The 20749-nt window shown below is 39.9% G+C and overlaps 1 protein-coding gene across 2 annotated transcripts in view; it reads left to right on the forward strand.

Moving 5' to 3' along the window:
• The window catches only part of Kel (Kell metallo-endopeptidase (Kell blood group)), a 76994-nt gene that overhangs the window by 39117 nt on the left and 17128 nt on the right, over nt 1–20749 (forward strand). The gene's annotated exons all lie outside the window — the stretch shown is intronic.

Consider the following 20749-nt stretch of genomic DNA (forward strand, 5'->3'; position numbering starts at 1 on the left):
TGCACGTGTACTTTACAGTGAGATGTGGTTGGACTAGATAGCCGCATTTGAGACAGTTACTGTTGGGCCCTGTAGTTCAGTTGATTTCTCCTAGTGTGCTTTTGAAATGTTTAAGTCTGCTGTAAAACCTTGTTTTATAATAGATAGTATATATAAAATTAGAAATAAAGAGGGTATACATAAATGGAAGAGAATGTTAAAATCAATTAAGAAATGCTAGGTACAATTATATATTATTATAATTGGAAAGATAAGTGAAAATGTATGACTTTCTAAAAAAAAAAAACGCACAGCATGAACTATACAATAAAGTAATAAATAGTACCAAGAACTGCAGGAAAAAATAGATAAATTATCAAAGAATCGAACTACCTTCCTGTAACCACCCTACTCACCAGGATTCGACATTTAAAATTTTTATTGCCTTTTATCACTTTTATTTAGTATGTGTATTGTGTGGAGGGTGGGTGGGTGCCATAGTGTGCACGTGGCCAGACAGTAACTTTTTGAAGTCATTTCTCTCCTTCCACCGTGTGGGTCCTTGGGATCAAACTCAGACCACCGGCCTTGCCTGCAAGCACCTTAGCCTGCTGGGCCATCTCCTCAGTGTGGCTCTTTCCATTTAGATTTTCAAGAGCAGTCTCTTCATTGCAAAGCATGACATTCTGTCTATAGCTGACTTTGTTGTGTTTGTGATCATCACAGACCTTCTCAATGCTTCCCTTGGTTTGCAGAACTTCTTATATTCTTTTTATCTCAGTCATCTAAGACAGAAAAACAGACTCTCTTTTCCCTCAGAGTGTGACAGACTCACACCCAGGCTTTCCTCTCAAGTGCACCTAAACCAATGCTCAATTGCACAGTGAAAATGGAGAAGTATTTAGTATGGACCAACTTTCACCAAGTGTGTTTCAGGGCCTCTGTGATTGTTCCCCAGCAACTCAGAAGGGAACCATGGTGTCTAGGCAAATGTGTTGCCTAGAACACAATGAGGTCCTAGCGTGTTCGCTGCAAAGATTATTTCTTCTATCTCTGTCATTCCCAGATATCATGAACTTCCAAACACCACAAAATAAGTTTCCTTTCTGGCAAAACTTTCTAAATTATATTCTAGAACTGCATTATCTAATTCATTCCATAGAAAACATTGTATTGATATTGAACTTGAAATTTTTTTTTCATTAAGTTCTAAGTTTTGAAGATTTTCAAGCTGATGTAAGGAATAATATAGAAAGATCAATACACCTCCTTCCCCCACCTCCATATGGTATCATTTTGCAGGACTAGAGTACAATTTCCCAGCCAGGTTATTGACATGGGTCCTATCAAGTAACTAAACAGCTCTACCACCACAAGGATCTCCCAACTTGTTCTGTCCTAGACAAACTTTTCAACAACTTGAAACACTTCCTCAGCTCCTAGGTATCACTAGTTTGTTATCCAGTTCTATAGTTGTACATATAAAGCATGTTATATAAGTTACATGGTATAGCACATCACTTTTGAGACTGGCTTTTATTTTACTTACATGATCTCCTGGATATTAACCCAAGTTGTATTCATTGAGTCAACTGCTTTCTGTTGCTGAATAATGCATCATGGTATGGATCCCCATAATGTGTTTAACTGTCACTCACTCAAGAAATATGAGCTGTTTCCTGATTGTCTCTTGTGAATAAAGCTGATGCAAACATTTATGAGAAGAGTTTGCATGAATATAAATTTTGCATCTCTATAAACTGTATCATTTTCATTCCTAATAACAATGTATGAATGAGCAATTTTCATTTTCTCTAGCCTTTATTTGTCACCATCTTTAAATGTTTGGGTAATATATCTCATTGTGCTTAATTTGTGGCATTTAAAAATGATTTATTATTATTATTATTTATTGTTATTTAAATCCTGACTGCAGTTTCTCCTCCCTCCTCTTCTCCCAGTTCCTTTGCCCCTCCTCTCTGCTCCCCCTCCACTTCTCTTCCATTTCTATTCAGAAGAGGGCAGGCCTCCCATGGATATCAGTCAAACATGGCATGTCAAATTGCAGTAAGAGTAGGTATCTTCCTTCATATAAAGGCTGAACAAGGCAACCCAGTATGAGGAATGGGTCCCAAAAGCCGGCAAAAGAGTTAAGGGGCACCCTGGCAGGCAAAAGAGTTAAGGGACATCCTGGCAGCAGGATCAGGATTCATCCCTGGTGCATGAGCTGGCTTTTTGGAGCCTATTACCTATGGTGGGACACCTTACACAGCTTTGATGCAGGGGACGGGGCTTGAGTCTGCCTCAGCTGAATGTTCCAGACTCTTCTGACTCCCCATGGGAGGTCTTACCTTTTTGGAGGAGGGAATAAGGGGTGGGTTAGGGGGAAAGGCTCAGGGGGGAGGCAGAGAAGGGAAGAGAGGGGGATCTGTGGTTAGTATGTAAAATGAATAAAAAAGCTCTTAATAAAGACAATAAATAAATAAAAGAAAGATTAAAAAATAGTCAGAGACAATGCCCTGCTCCCACTGTTGGAGTGCTACAAGAAGACCAAGCTAAACAACTGTAACATACATGCAGAGGGCCTAGGTCAGTCCCATGCAGGCTCCCTGGTTGTCAGTTCAGCTGTTTTTGTTTATTTGTTTTTTTTTTTTTTAATTGAGATAAGGTCTGACTGTGCAGCCCAGGAAGTTCTTGCACTCCAGATATTTTCTTTTCAGCCTCACAAATGCTGGGGTTGTAGGCATGCTCCCCGACATCAGGCTTCCCTGGAGTCTGTTTTTTTATCCCCCTAACATAACAGCATACCTTTGCAATACACTTATTGCCGTCTTTACCTCTTTGATAAAATAGCTCTTTGTGTCTATTGCCTATTTAACTAATTAGATAGTTCTTCTAATGCTAAGTTTTGAGAATCCTTTATATAATCTCGACACCAGGGCTTTCTCCAGTATGTAGTTTGCAAATAATTCCTCCCAATTTGCCATCTGTCTTTTAATCTTCTTAACATGGTTGATTGCAGAGCAAAAATGTTAATTTTGATGAACTTCAATTTATCAAATCTTTTCATGGATGTTGCTTTTGGTATCGCCTCTTTTACAGTGTTTGTTAGCTGTATGTGATGAAGATCCTTCTCTTGTTTCTGTAAGATTTCTCTATATTTATGTTTTAATTTAGTGCTCTGTTTGAGAGCTGGAGATGTGGGTTTTAGGGCCAGACTCATTTCTCTATGGATATTAGTTTTTTCTATATCATTTTTGAATGGACTTTCTTTCTTCCAATGAATTGCTTTTGTACTTAATAAAAATTCAGCTGTTTTTGTTTTTGTGTTTTTTCTTGTCTTATTGATCTTTACATCTTAATTAGAATGTGAGATCATCATACCTATATAACATCTTCTGCTAGCAGGTAAACCGATTTTCTCACTGGTTTTAGATTTTTAAGTATTTTACCTATTCTTTTTTTCTTCATATAAATTTTATGGTATCCTTGTCTGTATCTTGAAAAATTGTACACATACATAATCACAGCAAATGTGTGTGCATGGGCATGTATGTATGTACACACACACACACCTCTTTCTCAAAAGATCTCTAATACATATGTTTTATTGGGTTTACCTTTTTGGTTTTTCCTTTTTAATTTATTGTTTCAGAATTTCATATGTGAATATTATGTGTTTTGATCAAATCCATCTTGACTCCCTTACCTGTAACTTCCCCCATCATCCTCTACCACATTTCTCTCCCAATTTGAAAATATACATACAAACAACATATATACTGAGCAAATGGTACTTATGCATTTAGGAATATACGTATGCATATACATGAGTAACAATAGTTAATGAAGAAAGAAGCCATAAATTTGAAAAAGAGCAAGGTGAGGTATATGGGTGGGTTTCAAGGGAAGAAAAGGAAGAGAGAAATGATGTGACTTTATTATAATCACAAAAAATAAAGAAATAATTTTAAAAACTGAGTCCACTTAATGCTACCAGTAATGTGCGTGGGTGTAGGATCAGTCACCGGAACACGGGTGAGTGTAGCGCTATCCACTGTAGCCTGAATAGGTGTAGGGTCATCTCCTACATCTCCTGGAGCATGGACAGCCTATTGGAGACCACATTTGAAGAAAACTGAGTCTCAGTTTACGTTTTGTATTTTTTGAAACAAGATGTCACAAGGTAGTTTTTGTTTTTTGTCGGTCCCTTTGATCTGAATTCTCTATGTTGTTAATATGACTATGCTCATTTTCTGTTTATTAACACTTGTAGTATGTATCCTTTCCCCAGCCTTTAATTTTAGCCTTCCTATATAATCACATTTGAAATAAATTTCAATATAATATTAGTGTATGATATTTGTAATCTACTCTACCAATCTCTCCTTTACTTGGCTTTTTACACTATTTATTAGAATAGAATTAGAATGTAATTGTTAGTACATTAAAGTATAATATTTATTTTTGGTTGTGTGTTTTTCTTCTCATTTTTCATGACTTTCTGTGAGTTATTTGAGCATGTTTCAAATCTTATTTTATCTGTTTTTATCAATTTAAAATTTTATTTTTATTATTTGAAATTTTTATATACATATTTTTAGCTTAGATCTTATTGTTCTTTGATGGTTCATCTATTTTATTATTACATATAATAACTAATCATAATCATTCTATCATCTTCCTTCTTGTTTTTAGCTATTTGTTTGTTTATTGCATGTATGTACATATGTGTACATGCACACATGTGTGCACATGCTATGGTGAATGTGTGGAGCTCAGAGGACAATTTGTAGGAGTTGGTGCTCTCCTTCCATCATTTAGGTCTTAGGGATCAAAGTTAGGTCATCAGGCTTGGCAGTAAGTACTGCTCCCTGCTGAGTCATCTCTGAAGGGCCCTACCTTCCTTATTTTTAATATAATGGTCTTTAAAAATTCTCTGTATGCAAAGTCTGAACCAACAACCAGGGAGCCTGCATGGGGCTGACCTAGGCCCTCTGCATATATGAGACAGTTGTGTAGCTTGGTTTATTTGTGGGACTCCTGGTAACGGGAGCAGGGGCTGTCCCTGGTGCTTTGGCTGGCTCTTGGGAACTTATTCCTTGTGCTGGATTGCCTTGCCAGGCCTTAATACAGGAGGAAGTGCTTGGTCTTATGGCAGCTTGACAGGCCACATTTTGCTGATGCCAGGGGGAGGTCTGCCCTTTTCTGAATGAATGTGGAGGAGGGGTGAATTGGGGGGCAGAGGGGAGGAGGGGGGAGGAAGTGGAAGGAGAGGATGGAGGGAGGGAGGCTGCGATTGGTATGCATATAGAATCCAATTAGACTTGTAGATTTCACCATCAAATTTCAGCCATCAAATACCATACCAAAATTCGCAAATTACCCCTGTTGTATTTACCAAGATTTCTGCATTCTGTATTCTGTCATTTTGGTTTTCCAAAGCTTCCTTTGTGTTGGGGGAGTTTTCTTTATCAGTGTTTTAGGGTTACTCTACTGTCAATATAGTCTCTTAATCTTGCTTCATCTGAGATATCCTGGCTTTTCCTTTATTTCCAACATTTTTTAAAATAGAATTATGGATTTCAGCACTTGAAAAATATTGTTCAAATTCTTCCTGCCTTGCAGCATTCTCTTATGAAAAATCCACCATAGTTTGAATTTTCAGTCTCCCTTTCCTCCACACCAGGTTTCTCTCTTATTGATTTGAGATTTTTCATTGTTATAGAACTTTCTTGTTTTCAGAAGTTAAATACAGATAATTAAGTAATTAATTGAACGTGAATCGGTGTTTTGCCCGTATGTATTTTGTGCACCATGTGCATGCCTGGTACCCATGAAGGTCAGAGGAGAGCATCAGATATCCCAGGACTGGAGTTACAGAAGGTTTGAGCTGCCATGTGGGTACTGGGAATTGAACCCAGATCCTCTGGAAGAGCAACCAGTGTCCTTAACCACTGAGCTATCTCTCTAGCCTCCTATGATATGTTTTAATGTAGATCTTTAAAAATTTATCTCTCTGGGATTTTCTAAGTTTCTTAAATGTGTAGGTATGCATCTTTGACAAAACTTGGGGAGTCTCCAGTTATCATTCATTTGAGGCTCTGCTCTTCTCTCCCTATTTTCTCTCTGTTTCAATAGACTGGTTTCTTTGTACTAGTAGTTACAGGTAGAAGTTCAGACTTAACAATTCCATTTGAGGATCTTCACTATAGTTGGATGCTAGCAGGGTGCTGCTGACACTTTCTCATGTGGGAGAGTTAGGAGTGACTCCTCAGTGCACTCTCTCTGGCCTCCACTGACACTATTTCTAAAGAGAAGTTTGTCCTTCTACTAGTTATTGATAATGAATGTCCTGACTCTCTACTGGTCCCCCCATGACAGGAAGGGTCTCTTAGTCACATGGCAATGGCAATCCCTACTTGGCTCCTCTGATCCCACCTCTATGTATGCATATCAGGTGGCAGCTCGAGTGTCTTATTATACCCTTTCAAAGGAAGTGCAGGGTCTTCACTTACTTTGGCTGGGATGGTTGACTGTGCTTTCCAGGGTGTGTAGCCATTACTGTAAGTTTTTACATTGTACTAGGCTCTTCCTTTTTCGACTCTTTCACTAAGAGAGTGGATTTCTTCTTTGAGGAGGTCCGTATCAGTTGTAGTTATGGATGTCTGCACTGTTTGAACACTTATCTAAGTTATAGGACAGCAGAAGTAAAACCAGAGAAGTCACCACACTGTACCCTAGGGTCCATTGTCACTGACTTCTTCTCTCTACCTCTGAGTGTCTTCTGTTTACTTCATATCTAGTTTCCAGGGATTTTGGTGGCACGTGTGATTTTATAAAAATGAAAATCACAAGCCATTTTTCTTTCTAATAGAATTTTTCATGAAGTTCAAATGTTGCCCTGTCTCATTGCAGCCTGTGAATAATTGTGATGTCAACTGAGCAAAACCTCAAATTTCCTGTCCTTGCCCTCACCCTTTTTCCTTTCCCCATAAGTAGATTCTTGTCATCGACAGGGGTGTTTGCAAGGATATTACCATTGTCACAGCTGCTGCAGGGTATCATGGGATGGTAGCACTGTCTACCTCAATTATGCTATGTCCAGATGAAAACATAATTATTAAGAATCTGAGGACTTATATACAGGAGAAATGAGAGCTTTCTGTTTAGCTTTGAATGACTCTTAATGATCTGGGTTATGAAGCAGTCCTAAACACATCCATATATTTTCACAAATACTCTATGCCTGTCATTTGCCTGTCTTACCTTTTCTTTTTTTAGTCTATATTATATGGCATTGTGTTTCATTGGCTGGTCAGGTTTCTGTTACTTTAACAAAATACTTGACACAATCAAGTTAAAAAGAGAAAATATGTATTTGGACTCAGTTTCTGCCTACTTAGTCAGTTGGTCCTATAGCTTCTGGGATAGCAATGAAGCATTACATCATGGCAGTAACACATGTCATGGCAGCTGGTAAGTGAAAACAGAAGGTTGGGTCAGGGTCCAAATATACCTTCAAGGATACACCCTTATTTAACCTGAAGACATCTAATTAGGCCCTACCTTGTAAAGGTTCCATCTCCTCCCAGAAGTTGATATTATATGACTCCCAAGTCTAGGCCTGCAGAGTCTTGCAGCATCCACTACTGTTCTCTTAGAATCTAGCTGCCATGAACACTGACTCAGCTAGCCTGCTGAATGTGATAAGATGTGCTTCAGGCAAAAATCTCAGCTGTCACACACAAGCGAGACTATCCTGGAATGGCCAGCTGTACGTCAGTCTGTCATATGAAAACATATACTTTAATGAACAGAACTAATATGCTATCTACAGTCAATGTAACAATCCATAGAAGAGAAAACTCACACATGGAGGGTTAGTATCAAAGTTGTAGATTGTTATTGAGGCTGGAGAGATGGTTCCATGCTTAAGTACTCTGACTGTTCTTCCAGAGGATCTGGGTTCATTCTTAGCACCCACATCCAGTTCTAAGATAGCCAAGACTTTCTAGCCAAACACAAAAATATTGGTGATTATTTATTATGAGGAATAAAGAACTAATGCACTCTCTTCCAGCTTGGCCAGTAGTTCCTGTGTTCTTTAAAGAAGTCACAAAGGATGACTATTAAATTTGTCCTATCATTTTATTTTCTAAGTGGAAAATTTTTGTCTTTAATACTGTAAACAACAAAGAACATGTACTGAAAATTAAGTAGACCAAGCGATATTAGATGTTTGATATTTGTGCTAATAAGGAAGTTAATTTATGTAATGCTTAAGTAGAGTCCTCTTATTTTCTCTCATGATGAAATAAAGGCATTGAATTCCTTGTCCTTAGTCATGTGGTGGATGAGACTGGTTTAGTAATGGGGCGAGATCCAACAGGGTGCTGGCAGAATTGATTTTATTCTTTCATGCAACTGTTCCTGCAAAACCTGCTCTGTCAGCTTGTTCCTCACTCTGAGTGAAATCTCAAGCGAGTTCAGTAGCTTTTCCAGCTACTTTAGGCAATAAGATGTCCTCTAGTCATTTACAAGGAATAAAAGGACATTTAAATCTACTACCCAAACACTGGATTGTTATCTCCTTCCAAATTGCCTTTCTTCTGGAGTTCATACTCACCTCAGGCCTAGAGACCATTATGAGAAATACAAGTCACACTCAACATCTCTTCCTTTATTTACTGGCTGTTGTCTGACTTGGAGCAGCTGCTTTGGTTCCTTCTAAGTTAGACCTTGAGAAGGGAGAAGTACCGGATGGAACAGGTTTTATATTTGGTCTGATGTAAGAGCTCTCTGAAAGAGACTCAATGTCCTCAAGTTCTCTCTGTCTTGTGGGATGCTCTTGTGAGTTATTTGGAGTTACTTTCCCTGGAAATCTATAGATAAAGTCTTCTGAATTGGATTGTATTTTCTTGGCTTGCTCTTAATGATCCTGCCTTAATTTTTATTTAAGGATGTATGCCCAGACTTTTCCTGCCTCGTCTTTCTCCTGTCAGGAAGCTCTTCAGCATATTTATTTGAATATTGTGCATAGCCAACTCTTTTCTATAGGATGTACAGAAGACAAGAAGGACAGAAAATGTGTATCTATGAAAGTGTAACTTATATCTAATATGGTGTTTATGAAGCCACATTTCAGGGCGGGTATCCAGTACCATCTAAGTCGTTATGATTTTCAAGTAAAATCAGGTGATCCTTGCATTTCAAGTTTCTGGACCTTCTCATTGAACTTAAAGTGAGATGTAAGGATAATTTATCAAGGTGAGGAAAAGGAAAACCACAGAAGTCCATGTTCACTGATCTTTAACTTCCAGTGAATTCTTACTTTACATCTTACTGAGAAATGAGGCAAATCAAGATTGGACAGGCAAGGTTCACAAGCTCTCATCCTCTGCTGGGTAGGTGGTCTGACTTTTTTCATTGCTCTTGGAGACTCTGATACAACGTGAGCAAACACATGTGGGTGAAGATATCTGTCATCTGTTGTTTGCCTATAATATGTCAAGTAATGAACAAAGCACACATTACTCCAATCCTCGTGTCAATCATATTAAAGAAGGTGTGATTATTATTTAACAGATGAGGAAATTATAGTGGGAAAATGAAGAGAATTTCCCCAGATTTAATGAGTAATAGCACAGGTTGCCTGCATTTAAAATCCCCGCTCATTACATTAGATCCACTGAATATGTTTAGAGTATAAATGCATTATGTATGCACATTAATGAAGAATGAGAGTACCAAAACTGATGCAGATGTCCAGAAAAGGTTAGGTCACAGGGAAGATAGGGCCAGTAGAGACACTCCTGATTTGACCTGCGGTGAAGAACAGAAGGGGTAAAGAAAGAATGCCAAGGCAACCTCAAAATAATTCCTAAAAAGGGCTTAGGAGTTAGAAAGTCATAAATCAGGAGGCCCATTCTCTCTCTCTCTCTCTCTCTCTCTCTCTCTCTCTCTCTCTCTCTCTCTCTCTCTGTGTGTGTGTGTGTGTGTGTGTGTGTGTGTGAGAGAGAGAGAGAGAGAGAGAGAGAGAGAGAGAGAGAGAGAGAGAGAGAGAGAGAGAGAGATCTCAATACCAGGAAGTTGAAGGAAGCCTGGGGATAATGAGTTTAAGGCTAGACTGGCTACATATTTGAGACCTTTTCTCAAAAATATTAACACCTCTCCCTACCACTCCCCACCACCTCCCAAGTGTGGAGAGATCAAGGAAAAGGGAGAGTAAAGGTCGTCGTTTCTAGAGTTGGAAAATGACTGTGGTTTTCAGTTTCTTTAAAAATGTCCTTTAAATTTTCAGTCTTAGCTAAATAAACATAATATTACAACAAATGTGTCCCCATTTCTGGGCAACCTTCACCACCCATTTGCAGAGGTTATTCACTTGTTCAAGTCTAAACTTGCCTCTCATTAAACGCTAAATCTCATGCTTTCCTTCCCCCAGCCACTGGAAACCACTGTCTTCGTTTTGTTTGTGTGGATTTGTCTGTCTGTTGTGTAAGTAGAATCGTACAGTATTCATATATTTGTGGCTGGGTTCAATCACTTATAATATTTATTAATTTATTATGTTTTGTTTGGAAATGTAAAAATTCATCACTGTTTATTTAACCATTCCTTTGCCATGTGACAGTTAAGGGCTTATATTTTTAAACAACATAAGCAACAGTGGGTTTCCTAACCTTATAATGAAGTCTAAGATGCAGTCCTTGCCAATTCTCTGCCATCAGAAAAAAACATCTCTGGTTATGTGCCAACAGTCAGTAGCTAACAAATACTTCTGGGGAAAAGAATCTAACCTCAGAAATCAGACCAGGCACAAGTGTGATTTTTGATTCCCAATAGACTAAACATAGCTTCTAGTCTTCTATACAAACTCACCACTGCACTAATATTAGATGCCTCCTCTTTTGGCTAATTTACTTGCCACCCACACCAATGTCATTGCATTTCTATTTTATTTACTTTTTTTTTGAAACAGAGTCTTATTGTGTGGACCAGGATTCTTATTGTGTGGTCCAGTATGGTCTAGAACTTACCATTTAGTGCAGGCTAACCTCAAACTCATAATCCTCCTGCTTCAGCCTCCTAATTGCTGGGGATTATTGACATGTGCAACCATAACTGACTTCTAATTCCATTTACTGAAATCAATACTTTTTGCCAATCACTTAGTAGTTAACCTCAGCCTAGATTTCTAGTTAGTTCAGCCATTTCCTGTAAAGTGTCTCCATCCCTTGCAATCTTTGTTCAGGGCTCACTTGGAATGTTATCTACCCCTCTCTACATTAACACATTCTCTGTATTTGTGGTCCAGATATGAAATCCAAAACACAGCCAACAAAAGCAAAAATAAGCAAATGGGATAATATCAAGCTACAATGTTCCTGCATAGTCAAGAAAACAATCAACAAAGAAACAAACTATAGAATAAGCCAATACATCTCATACACAATTAAAACCCAAAACACATAGGGAACTCTCTTAAGAAGTAAATGGTAAGAAACCACATAACCCAATTAAAATGGGCACATAGTTAGAAAAGACATTTCTGAAAGTATGGCATACAAATAGCCACAAACTTTCAACATTCCTGATTGTCAGAAAAAAATGAAAATGAAAATTAATGACATACACCCCTCACCTATTACTATCAGGAAGATAAAGCATGAGGAACCTGAGTTGTATTCCCAGGGTCCTCAGAAAAACAAACAAACAACCACCACCACCATCAACACTCCAGATGTGGTGGCACATTCCTATCATACCAGCATTGGAGAGGCAGAGACAGGCAGATTCCTGTGGCTCACCGACTAGCTAGTCTTGTCTGTAAAGTAAGATCCAGGATAGTGAGAGACTTTGTCTCAAGACAAAGTATGGGGAATGGTTAACCAAAACCAAGGATATATGAGGAAGCCACATTGAAATCTACCACCTTATAAGCTAATTTAAAAAAAAAATCGCAATTATCAACAAGTTTGAGCAGAGGTACCATATGTGGGTGGATAATGTTGATTCCAGAGGTTGTATGTTATTAAAGATTCCAAGGCCATATACAGGATATGTTCCTAGGAGTTGTTGCCCTGGAAGGTCCTAGAGGTTCCCTGAACTATGTAAGTTATAACCACTGCTTGATTGCCCACAATAAATGGATGATAAGACCTTTTTGCTAATTGGAGAATGCAGATAAGCCATGCTGGAACTGACCTGGAGTCTTCCTACTTGTGCCTAGTTTTTAGTAGTGATGAAAGACACTGTGCAAACAGCTTGGAAAGAAAAGGCAATGGTGGTCTTCCTAAGCTTTGGACCTTTGCTTACAATTGCAATAATGGCATGATAAATTTCTGATTAGATCTAATTTGACTGGGGACCTGGTCAAATGGCCGTTGCTGTAGAAGTCACAAGCACTAAGCATGAACTTATTACTTCTATTTTGCTAAAAGGGCATATTCTAAAATAGCCTCCTAAATATATCTATATCCATAGACTTGCTGCCCTCAGCCTTGAACAAGGAAATTTCTCTTTGCACTGTAAACCAGTTAATGCACTGAGTAATGGCTAGTCAAGATACTGAAAACAAGTGACTGCTGCACACTCAGCCTTAAACAGGGCCATCATATCCCTGCCTCCAAGGCTCAGGGAACATCCTGAAAGAATGCAAGATACTGATGATAGGGAGAGGATTTTGAAATATTGTCTTATAGCTATGACAAAGTTGTGACACTTATGAACTCACATAAGTTACAGTTAACTGCTTGCCTTCACAAGGTCTGAAATCCCATAAACATTCAGTTATTGTTGGGGGATCAGTCCATGGGTCCAGCCCCACCCAGAGGAGCTATTAACAGTCTGTAGTTGCTGTGAGGAGAATGCATTGACCTCAGTGATACAATTACTGGTGAGGCCCTTATGTTCCAGTAGATAGCTCCACACCCATGGCCACAGGGATGGCCCCGGTTAAACCCAATGGACCACAAAACAAACACAAGGCAAAAAGACGCAAAAGTGGGATAGGGGCTTGGTTGGAAGAGAAAGAGTTGGTGGAGGTGGGAGGGAGATTCAAAAGGATGGGCGGGTAACCTTGACTAAAACGTGGTACCTACAAGTATGAAATTGACAAATGATACATTGCTTTAAAGAAAGAGAGAGCGACCAAGCCAAATCTGGAAAAATTCCCAAGCCAAAAATCCAAATCCAAGGTATTGGATTCTGAGTACTGACATCTGGCACTGACCTTCTGGCATCCATATGCACCTATAAACATGTACATGTATGCTGATTAGCACACACACACACACAAAAAAAAAACGCAGATACAGAAAATGATGAAAGATAAAATGTTAGTGAGAATGCACAGAAACACTTGTACACTGTTGGTGAAAATGTAAATCAGTACAACAATTATGAAAAACATTTTGCAGTGGTTCTCAACTTTCCTAATGCTGTGGCCCTTTAATACAGTTCCTCATGTTGTGCTGACCCTCAACCATAAAATTATTTTGTTGGTACTTCATAACTGTAATTTTGCTACTGTAATGAATTGTAATGCAAATATCTGATATGCAGGGTATCTGATAGGCGACTCCCAAAGGGTTTGTGACCCATATGTTGAGAACTGCTGGTTTAGAGGATCCTCAAAACCCCAGAAAACAGAGCTTTTAAATGATAGAGCAATTCATGGGTATGTACATAGGAACCTAAACCAGTAAGTATGTCAAAGAGATATCTGCACCCCATGTCTGCAGTGTAAGTCTCAATAGTCAGGATATTGCATAAATCCAATACTGGATATAGAAAATGTGTTTATTTCCAAAGAAATACTATTAGCTTTGAAAAAGAAAGAAGCCCTGTCCTTTGGGAAAATATGGACGAACTCGGAGAATATTGTGCTAAGTAAAATAACCGAGACAGACAATGACAAAGTGCCTGTGATTGGGAGACACTAAAGTCACAAAAAGAAGAGAATTCGATGGTGACTGCCAGAGAATGGAATAGAAAACGGGGAACTGGGGAGATACTTTTCTAAGGACATACAGTTTTAGATTAGAGGAATAAGGTCAAGTGTGTGTTCTAGTGTGTGACATAGTGACTACAGTTAATACAATGAATTACAACCTTGAAAATTGCCAAGTGGGCAGATTTGGGGCATGTTCACCATAAAACACGATGAAGGCATGAGGTACTATATATGTCAATCTGTCTGATCCAACTATTTCCCAATGTACAGATACTTCTAAACATTTTATTCACAATAAATGATTACAATTTGTATTGGTTGCCAACTCCCAAAGCTCATCAGAGAAGGTTCTTTTTTCAGTTTATGGTGATTAACACAGAGACTCACAACTGGTTAATATGCAGAGAGTTAGAAACTGTGGAATTCTCAGCCCTAGATGGGACATCTATATCACACCTCATTTCCTCAGGACACAGGGATGATTGCAGAAGAGGAGGTTGAAACGCAGTAAGAGTCAGAGGCAGTGGAGGAGGACAGGGAAACAACATTTTCAGACAAAAGACAGAAACTGCACATATGAATTCACAGTGGTTGTAACAGCATGGATAAGACCTGTGAATGCTCAAACCAGATAAAATCCCAGCATGGAGTGGGGAGGTGAGCACAAGATCTCATCCTTAACTGAGGAGGTACTGACAACTAATTAATAGCTGTTGGAACAGGAAGGTTGGTTTTCTTTAAGGCTGTGACCCTTGCTAAGACATACAAGTTCCATGGATTCCCACATACCTAAATACATATAGGAAGCACTAAAGAAACTCAATGGGTTTAAAAGCTTTTTAGATGAGGACAAAGTTGGGTGGGCATGGAATTGGAGTGTAGATCAAATTAAGCTGGGAATAATATCCTATCCCTGTAATCTCAGCAAACAAAAGGCCGTGACAGCTATATTGAGAGCTAAAGGCTAGGCTGGAATGCATAGCAAGATCTTGCCTCAGAAATTCATTAATTCATTAAAACTATAAAGAAAGTAATAGACTTGTGATAATGAAGGTGAGTACAGGATTTTATCTTGGTCTTCCAGAAGTGAAGGATCTAAGTGCATGCAAACCAAACTGTGTAACAGAACTCAGTCTGAGTTCGTGTTTCATATTAGTGAGTAATGAACATATAAAAGAGGGGGGGCAAAAGCAAGTGTCAGAATCAGTTCCAGAACAAAGGTCAATATTAAAATGTAGCTGGGGAGATGACTTGTGGATAGAGTACTTGCTATTCATACATGAGGTCTGGAGTTTGGGGTTGCAGAAAACAGATCAAAAAGATTGATGTGGTACACATGACTGTAATCGCAGCATGCCCACAGTGAAATTGGAAGTGGAGACAGGAGAATCCCTCGAACTGTGTGGACCAGCTAGTCTGGAGTACGATGCAGTGAACAACAAGGGACCCTGTCTCAAACAAGGTGGAGGGTGAAGACCAATACACAAGAATGTCCTCTGACCTCTGCACACATGCTATGGCACACACATGCTCACACTCACATGCACAGTCATGTACACACATATATACACACATTACTCACACATCATATGCACATGTCATATGTTTAAATTTTTAAAATAAAAAAATATAAGAGTCTTAGAAAAATTATTCTGTGTAAGAGCTAACAGCATGAGTGGGTCAAACAGTTTAAAGATTTAGAGATGAGGGCCTGCATGCTATCATGCATTCTGAAGTGTACTTCAGGTCTAGAGCACATGAAAGAGGCTCCCCATTCATCAGATAGTGCATCTCTCAACGTTTCCCTCATAAAAGGGTGATCCTGTCTGCTTCTTAGCATTTCACTTCTTTGTAGATTTGATGGTTTTCTATAAGAATCAATTATTATGATGATGTCAAACGTGATGATTAAATTCCCTTATCCTCGTTAGAGAGTTTCTGAGACCTTCAATAAAATGAGTATCATGGTACAGATTCATTAATTGTCAAATATCCTTTTGCCTTGCCCTCTTCCTATGGGCAAAGTACAATTCTGGCCTATTGACTTTGCATTTGGCCAGTGGAGTGTTAGCAGACATGGTGAACCATTAGCTGTAAAAGTCTTACATGCTTGATCTGTAGTCTTTACTATGGTGAGTTTTTATGGGAAGACATGACCTGCTAAGTGTCAGCCCTGTACCTCAGAAGCTTAGCCTAGAAAAGCACATGTGAGATAAACCTGTGTGAGCTGGTGCTCTGGATTTAAACCCCTCTGAATACAGCCACTAGCACAGAACACAGCAGGGCTCAGAAGAGCATGAGTTAGCACACAAGGCTTTGAACATGTGAGGGGATGCTTGCTTTGTACCATTGAACTGGGGTAGTTATTTCAAATCATTATCACGGTAAGGGCTAAGACAGGGTGTTTAGCAGTCTTGTGCGAACTCTTGTTGAGGAAGCATAAGCTGAATTGACACGTTATTAGAGCTTCCTGTATCCAGCGTACTGTTTTAGCTACTGGATTGGAAAGAAAGAATGGCAGCATGGATGCAATAACAGAACAGGACAAGGATCTGCCTTCTGAGATGTGCCTCTGTATCTCTGGACAGCAGATCTTCCACTTTTGAGTAGTGCCTTTAATAAGGTTTTAGCATATCAAAGAACAAACTCCCCCTACCACTCACCACCCCTCTGTGTGTGTGTGTGTGTGTGCACATAGTCTTCAGAAAGTAAAACTGAATGTTCAAGAGTATGTTATGTACTACATATTTATGCATATACGTATATCTAAACATATACCTATGTATACACATACACACATATGCATATATGCATATATGTATACATACACATACATACACACATATATATGGGGTGACAGAGACTCAATAGAGTAAGCTGGCCCTGAACTCATAATTTTCCTGTCTTCATCACCCGAGTGCTGGACTAAAGGCACACATGTACTAGCAAATCTGGCTTACTATATTTTAAATTTGTTTACTCATTGAATTAAATAGGGATGCTTAAATGCAATATTTCTCCAATAATATATCTAAGAGAGAAAAATGCACATGAAAATTAAAATATTAAAATAACAGTATACTGTTTTAATGGTGAAATGATTTCACAAAACACTTTCTGCCCATCCGGAGCTACATAAGTGAGACCCTGTCTCAAAGCACGCGTGTGCATGCGCGCGCGCGCGCACGCACACACACACACACACACACACACACACACACACACACACATTAAGATACTCAAGTTGCCTTCCTGGGTTTTAAATTTCACCTTCTGAATACAGTGCCTTTGTTGCTGACCCATAATCAGCTGTAGTTTGTAGAACTTAGGGCTTCAAAAGTGAAGGACATTTATGTACATGCCATGGTACTCAGATATACACACCAGTGGCGATTTTGAGATCATCTGATTACATTGACAACTGAGAAGCTACTCATGAAGGTGAATTATACCCAATTCTGAATGGACCAGTGTAATCAGTGCTGACACATCAAGCAGTGCTGAGGACTTTGACGAGAAGACAAGGAGACCCAGGTCCCTGCATACAGGTTTAGGACTTTATAATCACTCCTTCAATGGAGGATGTATTTAAGAACTAGAGATCACAATTGAGATTAAAAGACAAAAGATAACTTTTTGCACTAGTATAAAGATCTGAGTTACAGTCCCCAGCACACATGAAAAAAACAGAGTACAGTGGCGTGGGTCTATAATCTGAGCTCAGGAGAAGCAATGATAGGAAGCTCCACAGAGCTCAATGGCCAGCTAGCGTTGTTAACTGGTAAACTCCAGACTCAGTCTCAAAGTCAAGGGGAGTCCAGGAGAGAAAGACACATACTATTGACCTATGGCCTCAACACATTTGCACACATGTGCAAAATATATGCATATATGAACATTCACATCTACTATACACATAAATAAATATAAAAACAGAAGAATTTGAAGAATGCGGCTGTGGCTGTAGATTAGTATTGGAGAACTTGCCTAGCATATTGTATGCCCTGGGTTAGACCACGAGCATGGAAAACAAAGTTTTGGAGAATATCAGATCGCCACTCCAACCCTCAATTAATGCATAATAATTCAAGGCAATAAAGGACAGTTTAAAAATGAAAAGCAACTAAATTTTGACTTTAAAAAAATTCACTAAAACAAATTTAATGCCAGAGAGGCTCAATTGTTAAGGCTTTGGTTCGTTCCCAGTCCTGATTAATTGTTAATTTCATAACAATGTACAAGCTTACCATACTGCCGTGTACCCCCACTTTCATCTGAAAAATGGAGCTATCAATAACTCTTATCTCCTCCCATAGAATTGCTATGAACACTGATAGGAAGAATATGTATGGTTGGATTATTTCACACATACTCCACTCACAGATGTGGTCTGTGGACGGCAGACACTATTGCCATCATGATTGATCCTTTCTGATGATTGGCATCAGGAAAAAGATCTTGGCATTAGAATCAATGATAGAGAGGAATTAGAGCAGCTGGGCTGCGGTTCCCGCAGAGAGAAACATGGCTGCTACATGAGGTGTACTCTGTTCTCTCTCATTGCCCAGCTCCATGAGTAGGCTGCTCTGCACATGTGTTGGGCATGGCTGTGGTGGTGATGAGTCACCCAGAGCAGGACACAACAGATAAGGAGGCCTCGCTCCTGAGGCAGCTTCAGGAACAGTGACACCGTCGGGAGCATCTTGGTAGGGAGGGGTGAAACCACTTCCCATCGTCATAGCTACCAAACCATCATGATTACTGGACTCAGTTGCACCAACAAGGAGAGAAGCTAAGTTCAGGCTGGGGAGGCTGTCCACAGGGCTGGTGTCACACAGCACACTGCTTCTTCAAGTCACTCTCGTGTGTCAGCATGATGCTGCAGCGGAGGGACACCAGCTGACACTCATCTAATCTGAACTGTCTCTGTGAATCATTTTCCTAGAGAATTGTCAACTAAAGACATTGGCTGGGAGCAAAAAGGGAGAAAGTGAATATAGTGAGAATATGAGTGCTCATGGATAGAGAGCGTCAGTCTTCCCGAGAAAGGAACACACCTTTGGTGTGCAGCAGAGCAGGAATAGACCCTTTTACATTTGTGAATGTGTGTGTGTGTGTGTGTGCATGTGTGTGTGTGCATATGTGCATGTGTGCCACCATGTGAGCGCAGGTGCCTGTGGAGGCTACAAGGAAGTGTCAGATTCCCTGGTGCTGTAGTTATCAGGAGTTGTGAGCCATGTGGGTGCTGGGAACTGAAGTCAGGGGCTCTGAAAGTACGTTCTAACCAGTGAGCTATTTCTTCACCCAACAGAGGACAACCTTTGGGAGTCACTTCTCTCCTTCTGCCATGGATTCTGGGCATTAAATTCAGATTGTCAGGTTTGCACACATGAGCTTTACCTACTGAGCCATCCTGCTGGGCCCCAGGCTCTTTTGACATCCTCAAGTAACAATTTTCCTGTAGCCTGATCCTCATTCCCACCCTTAACCAAAATTCCACTTCCATTCCTGACCTCACCATTCTCCTAGCCATCCAAGACCACACTGAAGTCTGTCTGTGACCTTTTTACAACCTCCTTACCCTGACATCAGATTCCATGACCATATTCCTACACAGGAATGGTTTCTGTGTGTTCCTTCCATTTGCCATCAGCCTGGGCCAGACCTTACTTCATCACAGCATACTGCCAGCATGGCCACTGTCCTCTGTGTTTCTTATTCAGTCCATCCAAATCTTCAGCACCACATCGTACTTTCCCAAACATTATTTTATTTTGTCACATCTTTCCCAATGGACTCATTGTTCCTAATATCTTGCTTTCTATTGCATGAAGTCTGGACCTTTCTTCATGACTTCCTTGGTACTACATCATGGCTCAAACGTCACACTAGCTTTGCTTTGCTTGTCAAATTGCACAGCCACCCTGCTGCCTCCATGTCACTCCCAATGACTCCAAACTGAAGACCCAAGTAGGAAGTTTTCCTTTCATGCCGTTATCTTGGCCGTCCTAATACATCACATTTTACCTACGAAGAGGATACAGGGAACAGACACATGCTTGAGTTGCTGAGACTGCTGATGAGGTCCCAGGGTGATGTGGGAAGGAGGGTTTGGGCTCGACATTCCATCCATTCCTACTACACATTTATGAGACATCTTGAGAGATTATGAAGGAAAAGGAATACCGTATCTGCCACAAAATATTTTCAACCAATAAGGAGATGAAGAGACAAATCTTTGCCATAATACAGTGCAGAGTAAAGAAAGAGACTCAAAAGGGCTTCATTCTTTTATAGCAAGTATGGAACCCCGGGAGGCAGGCATGAGAAACCTTCATTTTCCAGATGATAAAACTTGCTTACCTTCCTGAGAGTGCAAGAGGCTAGTTTATTGTTACAGAGCTAATAATTAGCAGATTGGGGTCTGCTAGCTGGGTGATCTTTTTAATGTGTGGCTCTGACTACAGCCAGCAGGGCCATGGCTCACACGGAAAAGCAGTGAAGCATGCTTGGGAACAGTGGTGAACAGGTTTGGGGCTGGGAGGCCTCCCTGGCAAGTGGCATTTGCCTCGGGAATGAAAGACTCCTGGAGATTTCAATCAGGAAAGAAAGCAGAGGAGGAAAGGATACTCTGGAAATAAAGAGACAGGGTGAACAAAGTTACAGACCCCAACACAAGGAGCAGGCCAAGTGCAAGATTGCTTGCTGAGTGGAGATGCCTCCCTCTTCCCCCCCTGAAAAGCGGAGATAAAGGAGGAGGTGAGGCCTGAGTGTTCCCTTTCTGATAAGCAGGCTCCACCCAGAGGCCAA

This window comes from Peromyscus maniculatus, chromosome 3, assembly GCF_049852395.1.
Source record: "Peromyscus maniculatus bairdii isolate BWxNUB_F1_BW_parent chromosome 3, HU_Pman_BW_mat_3.1, whole genome shotgun sequence".
NCBI classification, from domain to species: Eukaryota; Metazoa; Chordata; class Mammalia; order Rodentia; family Cricetidae; genus Peromyscus; species Peromyscus maniculatus.